This window comes from Equus asinus, chromosome 28 (assembly GCF_041296235.1).
Source record: "Equus asinus isolate D_3611 breed Donkey chromosome 28, EquAss-T2T_v2, whole genome shotgun sequence".
Taxonomy (NCBI): Eukaryota; Metazoa; Chordata; class Mammalia; order Perissodactyla; family Equidae; genus Equus; species Equus asinus.
In genome coordinates, this window is record NC_091817.1 from 16,769,125 (window position 1) to 16,781,082 (window position 11,958).

Below are 11,958 nucleotides of genomic sequence, written 5' to 3' on the forward strand. Positions count from 1 at the left end.
AGTGCCTGCTCTGGGCCACGTGCAGTGACTGTGCTGCCAATGCAGAGATAACGTTGTCTTTTCCTTTGTAGGAAACTGTGTCTGGTGTGTGATTATATGACGGGGACTTGACTGAGCTTGTTTCTTGCTTGCTGCTCATGCTCCACAACTAAAGAAGGGTGTGGGTTCCAGACCTAGGAAGCAGAAGGAACTGTGGGCAGAGCAAAAGGCACCTGCTCGAATGCTTACAAGATCCAGGCAGTGAGGTGGGCCAGGTGGGGCATGTGGGGAACTGGTGACTACAAGTCCCATCCAAAAGGGACACCACTCCTCAGCACTGGTCACCTGCCTCTTTGGAGGAACGTGGGCCTGGATTGCTCCATCTCTGAAATTTTCAAGGGAAGCTGGAGATCTGTATTTTTAAACATGTGAGTCTCTGAATCAGTTGACAACTAATTCAAACAAATGTTTCAAAAGCATGGTTTAGGACACACATACGTGCGCACATGTTTATAAGTCGGATTTGGGGCATGAGTTATGACCTGATCATCTCTGCAGTAGAAAGGGAAAGTCTGGAGACTGAAGGGAAGGGGGAGGAAATGTAATCAGAGATGCTAAGTTGATCTACAAAATAAAGGGCTGGGAATGAGAAAGTCAGAGAGGGAGAGAGGGAGGGAGGCAGAGGGAGGGAGAGGAAGAGGGAGAGAGGGAGGGAGAGAGGGAGGGAGGGAGGGAGAAATACCCTGCCTGTTGGGGCTGGGGATGGGGGAATATTTGGGGTTTTATTTGAGAGACATTCTGAGGAAGTGATCAAGTGTGAGAGATGCTTGAAATGGAGGATGGGGATTTTGATAGAGATTACTATTAGCTTATGAATTAGATCACTTTTATATACTTCAGTAGAAGAAATAAAGGTTGACTTTCCTTTAGGGAATTTCCACTTAGCTGCTGGCTGAGTTGTTTTTTCTTATTCTAAGTTCTCACAAGCCTGGATTACACGGAACTACAGTTTACATTTAGGTTATAAATGTCATGCAGTGGATTCAATTTCTTAACTTATCTGGAGTAACTTCTATGAATCTGTTACAATATGCTTGGTGAGATAGAAAAGAAAAGATCGACTTAGTGAGGGTGATCAGAGCAGTCTTTCCATCCAGTGTTCCCAGAGGGAGCATGAAATTAGAGATGTGAGTCTCTGTCCACTCCATCAGTCTCAGCCCACGTTCCTCTCACGCTGTGAGCTTTCTGTACTGAACATGATTCAAGTAAAGATGTGTGTGCACGTATTTTCATTCAACATGGGTTCTGAACACAAGCCAACTGTTTCACGTAGTACCTAAATAAAGAAACAATGATCTGTTCCAAAACCAGAGGAAAACAGGATTATCGGACTGGTTGAGAAATATTCTATGACTTTGCATTCTTCTGAATAATTTTTCAAGGGTGATTTTGACTCTATGATTTTTGTCTTGTGTGCTGACTTTATAGTTTACTCCTCACATGGTATGTAATGTGCTGGTTATAAAATCATAAAGTACTGTGACTGTCCAGAGAAAGTGGTGGCTATTTTTAAAGATGCAGTGGGATATGGGGGATAAAGGGAGAGAAGAGTTGAGGAAGGCTTCCCTCAGGACATAAGTTTTCTGTAGGGTCTAAGCAGAAGTCTGTCAGACTTGTGGGCATGGAAGTGAGGATGCAGAAGAGAACAGTGTGTACAGAGGCGTGAGATGAAAACCATTGACTCATTCGGGACATAGTGTGTTATTTGCTGGGGTTGGTGGTGACAGTTATGGTGGACAACTTAGGCTGTGGCCAGATTATTCAGTCTTGTACGCCATGCCAAGAGGTTTGGAATTTTACCCGACAGATCTTGTTTTGAAGCAATAGGGGAGAGGGGTGAGAAATACAATTTTCCAAACTGACCTTCAGAGTCCAGCTCAAGAAGGTAGGGCAGTGGACGACATGACTTCGAAGGTCCCATCCACCTCTGTGATTCTAAGCTTATTTTCTAACTCCCAGTTGTCAATCCCAACAGGTTGTTTCCTTGTCTATATGATTATAGTATTTCCTTGATGACCCACTCACGTAGTATCTATCGTCTACTTCATTTATTTACTCATTCATTCGTTCATTCAGCAAATATTTATTCTGTACTTTCTCCATGATGGGCATAATGTTAGGTCTTGTGGCTAAAAAAGATGAATGAGATGGATATACCCCTCCTCTCATGGAAATCATGCTAGAGCAGGGAAGGCAACACCACACAAAAAACAAGGGACAAATGTGATCAGCACTGGAAGGAGATTTAAAGGCATTATGAGAACTTGTCATGAGGTACCCTGATCACTTCTGGGGGTAGGGGACCAAAGATGACTTCCCTAAGAAGTGTCTTTTTCTTTTCAACTGAGAATAAAAGATAAGTGGGAGTAAGGAGCAGAGGGTAACAAGAGTGCTTCAAGTAGAGAGAACAGGGTGCCAAAGCCTTGGGGTGGGAGGGGCTTGTAGTATTTGAGGAGCTGAAAAAAGGGCAGTATGGCTGAAGTGTGGTGAGACCTGAGGGAGAAGGTGGGAGATGAGACTGCAGAAGCACGTCGAGGAGACCATAGGAAGGATTGTGGGGTTTTTCTTCGGGGCAACAGAAAGTCACCGAAAAATTTTGACATGATAATATTTGCATTTTTACAAAGATTACTCTGGTCGCAGCGGGGACACTCACTAGGAGGGGCAAGACAACAGAAAATGGAGGCCAGTGCAAGGGTCCGGGCTGGAGTGACTGTGGTTTGGATTAGGTTTAGCCATGGAGTAGACAGAGTAGACAGAGTCGAGAAATACTTGTTTGATTAGCTACAGAGGAGAGAGACGGGGTTGTCAAGAATTTTGGCTTGTGCGTGTATACCACATCTTGCCAGGTATTCAACAACCTCAGTGCCTCCCCTGTCTATAGAGTAATTGACTTTGAATATGCAGGTACTTAATAAGTGTTTTTTAAAAATGACAGCTTAACTGAGATATAATTCATATACCATACAATTTACCCATTTAAAGTGTACAATTTAATATTTTTTAGTACACTCATAGAGTTGTGCAACCATGACCACAATCAATTTTAGATCATTTTCATCACCCCTAAAAGAATCTCGATATCCATTAACAGTCACCATTTCGCCCCTACATCCCACAGCCCTAGGCAACCACTAATCTATTTTCTGTCTCTGTGGATTTGCCTATTCTAGATATTTCATATAATGGAATCACGTAATATGTGGCTTTTTCTCTCTGACTTCTTTCACTTAGAACAATATTTTCAAGGTTCATCCACATTGTAGGATATATTAATATTTCATTCCTTTTTATTGCTAAATAATTTCCCGTTATATGGACAGACTACATTTTATTTATCCCTTCACCAGGTGCTGGACTTTTGGGCTATTTTTACTTTTCAGCTATTAAAAACAATGCTGTTATGAACATTTGTACACATTTTTTTGCGACCATATGTTTTCACTTCTCTTGGGTACATACCTAGGAGTGAAATTCCAAGGTCATATGGCAACTCTCTGTTAAAACTTTTGAGGAATTGCCAGACTATTTTCCAAAGTGGCTGCACCATTTTACATTTCTACCAGCAGTGTATGAATGTTCGAATTTCTCCACTTTCTCACCAACACTTGCTATTTTCTTTTTGATTATAGCCATTCTAGTGGATATGAAGTATCTCATGTGGTTTTGATTTACATTTCTCTGATGGCTAATGATGTTGAGCATCTTTTCATGTGCTTATTGGCTATTTGCATGTTTTCTTTGGAGAAATGTCTATTCAGATTCTTTGCCCATTTTTAATTGGATTGTCTTTTTATTATTAAGTTGTAATGGTTCTTTATATATTCTAGATACAAGTTGTTTACCAGCTATATGATTTTTAAACATTTTCTCTCAGTTTATGGGTTCTTTCCACTTTCTTAGTTGTGTCCTCTTGAAGACAAAAGTTTCAAGTTTTTGAAGAAGTCCAATTTATCTAGTTTTTCTTTTGTTGCTTATGCTTTTGTTGTCATATCTAAGAATTGTCTAATCCAAGGTCACCAAGATTTCTACCTATGTCTTCCTCTAAGTGTTTTATAGTTTTAGCTATATGGTGTGAGGTAGGGGTTTAACCTCATTCTATTGCATGTGAATATCCAGTTGTCTCAGCACCATCTGTTGAAGAGACTATGTTTTTCCCCATTGAATGGTCTTGGCACCCTTGTCATAGATGTATAGGTTTATTTGTGGACTCTCACTTTTATTCCATTGGTCTATATGTCTATTCTCATGTTAATACCACACTGTTTTGATTACTGTAGCTTTGTAGTGAGTTTTGAAATTAAGAAGTGGGGGTTGTTCAACTTTGTTCTTCATTTTCAGGATTGTTTTGGCTATTTGGAGCCCCTTGAAATACCATATGAATTTGAGGATCAGCTTTTCTATTTCTACAAAAATGGTTCTTGGAATTTTGATAGGGATAGTATTGAATCTGTAGATTGCTTTCTGTAGTATTAACATCTTACTATTCTCTTCTGATCTATGAGCATAGGATGTCTTTCTGTTTATTTAGGTCTTCTTGAATTTCTTTCAACAATGTTTAGTGGTTTTTAGAGTATAAATTTTGCACTTCTTTTATTAAATTTATTCCCAAAGTATTTTATTTTTTAATGATACTGTAAATAAAATTATTTTCTTAATTTCATTTTCAGATTGTTCATTGCAAGTGTAGAGAAATACAGTTGACTTTCGTATATTGATCTTGTATCCTGCAACCTTGCTGAACTCATTGTTAATTCTAATCATTTTTTAGTGGATTCCTTAGGATTTTCATGTCATCTGGAAATAGAGATAGTTTTCCTTCTTCCTTTCCAATTTAGGTGCATTTTATTCCATTTTCTAAGCTAATTTCACTGGCTAGAACCTTCAGCACAATGTGGATTAGAAGTGGTGAGTCTGGACATCTCCATCTTGTTTCTGGTAATGTTTTTTGGCAGGAAACTGAATTTAGATGACACGTTTTTAAAAAACATCTTAAATGAGAAACAAACAAAACAAAAAACTAAACACGATGCTTCACATTCACATTCTACTCTGGAAGGCCTATCATCCTGAGCTCTTCATTATGGTGTCTCAGTGTTCAGTGATGGCAGAGAATGTATTCTCCTGAAATAATGGAAATTGTAGTGCATGGTCCAGATGTCCCTTCGAGGAAGGACTTGTTGCCCAGCTGCTGGGAATGCAGTCAGCAGGTGGCCTCCTACTGTCAGCCCCTTTAGGGATTATCTCAGCTGCCTTGCCCAAGGTCACACGTCTTCCTGGGTGGCCCACATCAAATAACTCTTTTGATATGGGAGTATAAAGGCATGATCATCTTGCCTGGACTCAGGACAACTCTGAAGATCATTGCAGCTCCGGAGCTTCCTCTGGGCTTGGCAAAGCTGTTGTTGGCCTACATTGCAGCTCGAGTTTTCCCTCTGCACATTCCTGCTTTCTTCCTCTCCCTTCCACTGGTGTTGATCGCAAGGATGCTCCTTGAGAAACATCCAGCATGCCAAACTCCGTATCAGAGTCTGCTTCCTGGCGAATGCCACCTGCAGCACACTTGCCTGCCTGCTTCTATATTGATGGGACTCAGAACTCAAGTACCTCTAGGCAGGTGTGTTGTAAGAATAAAATCCTTACAGCCACTATGGAAAACAATATGGAGGATCCTCAAAAAATTAAAAATAGAACTGCCATACGATCCAGCAATTCTACTTCTTGGAATATACCCAAAGGAAACAAAAACACTAACTCAAAAAGATACTTGCACCCTCATGTCCGTAGCAGCATTATTTATAATAGCCAAAACATGGAAACAACCTAAGTATCCATTGGAGGATGAATGGTAAAGAAGCTGTGGTATATCTACAAAGGCAACATTACTCTGATGTCAAAACCAGACAAGGACAACACAAAAAAAGAAAATGACAGGCCAATATCACTGATGAACATCAATGCAAAAATCCTCAACAAAATACTAGCGAATCGAATACAACAATACATTAAAAAGATCATACACCACGATCAAGTGGGATTTATTCTAGGGATGCAGGGATGGTCCGATATCTGCAAAGCAATCAATGTGATACACCACATTAACAAAATGAAGAATAAAAGTCACATGATCATCTCAATAGGTGCAGAGAAAGCATTTGACAAGACACAGCATCCATTTATGATAAAAACTCCGAATAAAACAGGTATAGAAGGAAAATACCTCAACATAATAAATGCCATACATGAAAACACACAGCTAATATCACTCTCAGTGGAGAAAAACTGAAAGCTATCCCTCTAAGAACAGGAACCAGACAAGGATGCCCACTTTCACCACTCTTATTTAACATAGCATTGGAAGTCCTAGCCAGAGCAGTCAGGCAAGAAAAAGAAATAAAAGGGATCCAAATTGGAAAAGAAGAAGTAAAACTGTCACCATTTGCAGATGACATGATTCTATATAGAAAACCCTACAGAACCCACAGAAACACTTTTAGAAATAATAAATGAATACTGTCAAGTTGCAGGATATAAAATCAACATACAAAAATCAGTTGTGTTTCTATACACTAATAACAAAGTAGCAGAAAGAGAAATTAAGAATACAATCCCATTTACAGTTGCAACAAAAAGAATAAAATACCTAGGAATAAACTTAACAAAAAGGTGAAATAACTGTACACTGAAAACTCTAAAACACTGTTGAAAGAAACTGAAGACACAAAGAAATGGAAAGATACTCCATGATCTTGAATTGGAAGAAGTAACATAGTCAAAATGTCCATACTTCCCAAAGCAATCTACAGATCCAACGCAATCCCTATCAAAGTTCCAACAACATTTTTCACAGAAATAGAACAAAGAATCCTAAAATTCATATGGAACAACAAATGACCCCAAATAGCCAAAGGAACCCTGAGAAAAAAGAACAAATCTGGAGGTATCCTAATCCCTGATCTCAAAATACACTACAAAGCCGTGGTAACCAAAACAGCATGGTACTGGCACAAAAACCAGACACACAGATCAATGGAACAGAATTGAGAGCCCAGAAATAAACCCACACATCTACAGACAGCTAATTTTCAAGAAAGGAGCCAAGAGCATACAATGGAGAAAGGAAAGTCTCTTCAATAAATGGTGTTGGGAGAACTGGACAGACACACGCAAAAGAATGAAAGTAGACCATTCCCTTACACCATGCACAGAAGTCAACTGAAAATGAATTAAAGACTTGAATGTAAGACCTGCAGCCATGAAACTTCTAGAAGAAAACATAGGCAGTGCACTCTTTGAAGTCAGTCTCAGCAGCATATTTTCAAGTACCATGTCTGACAGGGCAAGGGAAACAAAAGACAAAATAAACAAATGGGACTACACCAAACTAAAAAAACTTCTGCACAGCAAAGGAAACCATCAACAAAATGAAAAGACAACCTAACAATTAGGAGAAGATATTTGCAAACCATTTATCTGATAAGGGGTTAATATCCAAAATATATAAAGAACTCATACATCTCAACAAGAAAAAAACCTAACAAACCAATTAAAAAATGTGCACAACATCTGAACAGACATTTCTCCAAAGAAGATATACAGATGGCCAACAGTCACATGAAAGGATGTTCAAAATCATTAACTATCAGGGAAATGCAAATCAAAACTACAACTCCCATTAGAATGGTTATAATTAACAAGACAAGAAACAACAAGTGTTGGAGAGGATGCAGAGAGAAGGGAGCCCTAACCCACTGCTGTTGGGAGTATAAACTGGTACAGCCACTATGCACATACAGTATGGGGATTTCTCAAAAAATTAAGAATAGAAATGCCATATGACCCAGCTATTCCACTGCTGGGTATTTATCCAAAGGACATGAGAACACAATTGCACAAAGATATATGCACCCCTATGTTCGTCACAGCCTTATTTACAATAGCTAAGACTTGGAAGCAACCTAGGTGCCCATCAAGGGATGAATGGATAAAGAAGATGTGGTATATATACACAATGGAATACTACTCAGCCACAAAAAAGGATGAAATCTGGCCATTTGTGACCAGATGGATGGACCTTGAGGGTATTATGGTAAGCAAAGTAAGTCAGAGGGAGAACGTCAAATACTGTATGATCTCACTCATGGTAGAAGATAAAAACAACAGCAAACAAACACATAGCGAATGAGATCTGATTGGTGGTTGCCAGATGGGAAGGAGGGAGGGAGGAAAGTGAAAGGGGTGATTAGGCTCATGTGTGGTGATGGATGGTAAGTAGTCTTTGGGTGGTGAACATGATGTAATCTACACAGGAATCGAAATATAATGATGTACACCTGAAATTTATATATTGTTATAAACCAATGTTACTGTACTAAAAAAATAAAATTAAAAAAAGAAGTTGTGGTATATACATACAATGGAATATTATTCAGTCAAGAAACAAGGAAATCCTGCCATTTGCAACAACCTGGATGGACCTCGAGGGCATTATGCTAAGTGAAATGTCAGACAAAGACAAATACTGTGTGATCTATATGTGAAATCTAAAAAAACAACCCACCAAACTCATAGAAAGAGATCAGATTTGCGGCTCCCAGGTCTGGGGAAGGGGGATTGGAGGAAGATGGTGAAAAGATACGAACTTTCAACTATAAGATAATAAGTACCAGGGATGTAACGTACAACACGATGGCTATAGTTACCACGGCTGTGTAATATACGTGAAGCTATTGAGAGAGTAAATCCTAAGAGTTCTCATCAGGAGGAGAAATTTTTTTTCCATTTCTTTTTATTATATGAGATGATGGATGTTAACTAAAGTCATTGTGATAATCATTTCACGATGTATGAAAGTCAAACCTCTATGCTGTATACCTGAAACTCATTCAGTGATATATGTCAATTATTTCTCAGTAAAACTGGGAAAAAAAGGAATAACATCCTTTGGGAGATTTATGTGATTTTTTTTTTTTCCCATGTGTGGGCCTTAGGACATTTCTCCTTTGAGAATCAGTAATAACATTTTATGTATTCCTGGAGTGAATTTATATATTTTATACATTCCTGGGGTGATTTCCCAACCATCTGTTGAAAGCTGGATGTGTGCTCTTTCCTGGGATGCTGATTATGGGGTGATCTCCCGGATGGTAGATCCTAGCCCATGTAGAGTTCCACTGCTGCTTTTGTCTGGTCGACATTTTTTTGTTGACTCTGGGTATAGTAGGCTGAAAAATGGCCACCCCAGGATATCAGGATCCAATCCCTGGGACCTGTAAACGTCATCCTCTAAGGAAAAGAGTCTTTGCAGGTGTGATTAAACTAAAGGTCTTGACATGGGGAGATTATCCTGGATTATCTAGGTGGACCCTAAATTCACCCTCGAGTATCATTATAAGAGAGAGACAGGGAGATCTGACACAGACAGAAGAGAAGGCGACGTGACCACAGAGGCAAAGATTGGAGTGATGCGGCCACAAGTCAAGGGATGCTAGCAGCCACCAGAAGCTGAGAGAGGCGAGGAACAGATTCCTCCTTAGAGACTGGAGGCAGTGTGGGCTTGCTGCCACTTGGCCAAGTGAAAATGGTTTTGGACTTCTGGCCCCCAGGACTGTGAGAGACTAAATTGTTCCTGTTTGAAGCCACCAAGTTTGTGGTAATTTGTTACAGCAGTTTCAGGAAACTAATACGTTGGGTTTTTCCTGTGCTTTCCCCTCTGAAGGATCTGTATACTCCTGAACCAGTATTGAAGACAGAGAGAGCGGTATGAGTAACGTTTCCAAACGTCTTACAGAGAAGAGAGAGCGTCACCGCTTCCTGGGCCAAGTCCCTGTGGGTAACCCTGCTGAAGGGCAGAAGGTATGGATGTGCAATGTCTTGATTTATTGGACAGGTTGCAGCTAAGCTCGTGGGGTTTAGTAGGCCTGGAGGCCCTGCAGGACGCTGGCTCATTTTAACTCTTTATAAATAACTTATGTGTTTCTCCTTATGACTAGGAGTTCAGTTCACCAAGACAAAGCAAACTTGACCACGTGTTGCATCATCCTAGTTCCTTTATTTGCCTGTTGGTTTTCTCATTGTTACATCATTATCATAAACCGGGGCTCCTGTTTCCAGGGAAACTGAGGGAAGTAGGAATGACTGAGATTTATATAATCTTGGTCCAATCCAACTGTGATACTGAGATCTTGGGTGCCCTCATTATGGGGGCACAAATGCAAACATTTTATGTTTATTTTTTCCACCCAGGGTTTTTGTGACCTGTATACTTTTCCCTCAATATACTAACTTAACTCATTTTATTTCTATTAGTCTTGATAACTTCCTTCACTCTAATACCATAGATTCCCCATGAGTCAGTACTGTTAACACTTTTCATCAAAGACAGCGAAGGTTTGCTTAACAAATCCACAGATGATACAAAGCTGCCAGGCAGAGCTTTCCAATTCAAGCATGGGGTGACAGAAGCAGGATTTATAAACATTCTCATGGTTTGGAAAGAGATATCCAAACCAACATGTTGAAACAAAGCAGAAAGAAATATAAAATCATACATTTAGTTTCAAAATAACCATTTGTACACGCACGGAAAGAGTAAGGCCTTTCATTTTCCAAATAAAAGCCATTTATTTGAAAAAGACCTGGAGTATTTAGTTGGGCACAGGCTCAATATGAGCCAGCTGTGTGATGTGCCTGCTTTCACAACTGGAGGCTGCATTAATAGAAATGTAGTGACTAGATTGTGTTCTGGACTGGCGAGGTTGCATGTGGAGTTATGTTCTCTCTGGTGTAGGATGGGTGGGATATCTAAGGGAAGAGTTCAGAGGAGGAAGATGATAAGGGATTTGAAACACAAAGACTGGCTGAGTGATCTGGCATAGTTGTCCTGAAGAAGGACAGACCAAGGGCAGGCAAATCATTGTCTTAAAATTCCTGCGGGGCGCTGTGTGAGGAGTTGCGCTCAGGCAGCCCCGGGACCAGGCCCGGGGGGATCCGGCTCCTGTGAAGAAGCAGTCAGACCTGTCCAAGAAAGGAGGAGATGCTCTGAGCTCCCTGGAGTTTTCATCTTTGTGCGGAGGGAGGATGCACATCTGTCAGGGATGCTCCAGAAAGATTTCCTGCATTTGGAAAGAAATTGGGCCAGATGAGCTCTTTCCTGCTCTGACAGTCCTTGGTTCTTTGAAGTCCATTCAGGCCTCAATGAATCGCGTGAGGGGGCCAGAGTGGTGATACGATTTCTGTTGCAAAGATGAGAGTCCAAGTGACTTGTCTAAGAATTGCAGAAGGCTGGCTGAGCCGGGACACAGCTCAGGCTACTGACTGCCAGCCCAGGGCTCTTCCCACAAGACTGAGGTTTGTCCTGAAAGAACTGTGTGGACGCCAGTAGAGAGGAAAATGGGTTTTTATGTTATGCCTACTGTGAAAATCTTGACCAAGAACCAGGAGCCTCTGCGGGGCCGGGGCTAGGGAAGGCCCGGGGAGGAAGCTGCCGCTCGCTCTGTCTTTCTGGGACGCAGCTTTGCTCTGCCCCTCTCTGCCTCCGTTTCCTGGTGTGCACACTTGGATGGGCAGGACAAACAGTGACCTATTTCACAGCATCCGTCTGAAGGACGGGATGGCCGAGGGGCCAGAACAAATTGCTCAGGAACTTACTTTTTGCCCAAATTGAATGCATTTCCCACCTTGCTTTATGCTTTTCCGGCCCAGTGAGGGGGCAGATCACTCAAATGCATCTTTTTTTTTTTTTTTTTTAAATCTAGTTGGCTCCTGGTAGAAATCATTTCTTGCTTCGCTGCAGACATCTCTGCAACCTGTGAAAGACAGGCTGCAGTAGGAGACACTAGAGGCAGGGGGACAATTCGGAGGTCTTGGTGATGGTCCTTGGGGCAGGGGGAGTCGGTGTGATGACGAAGAAGGAGCAGC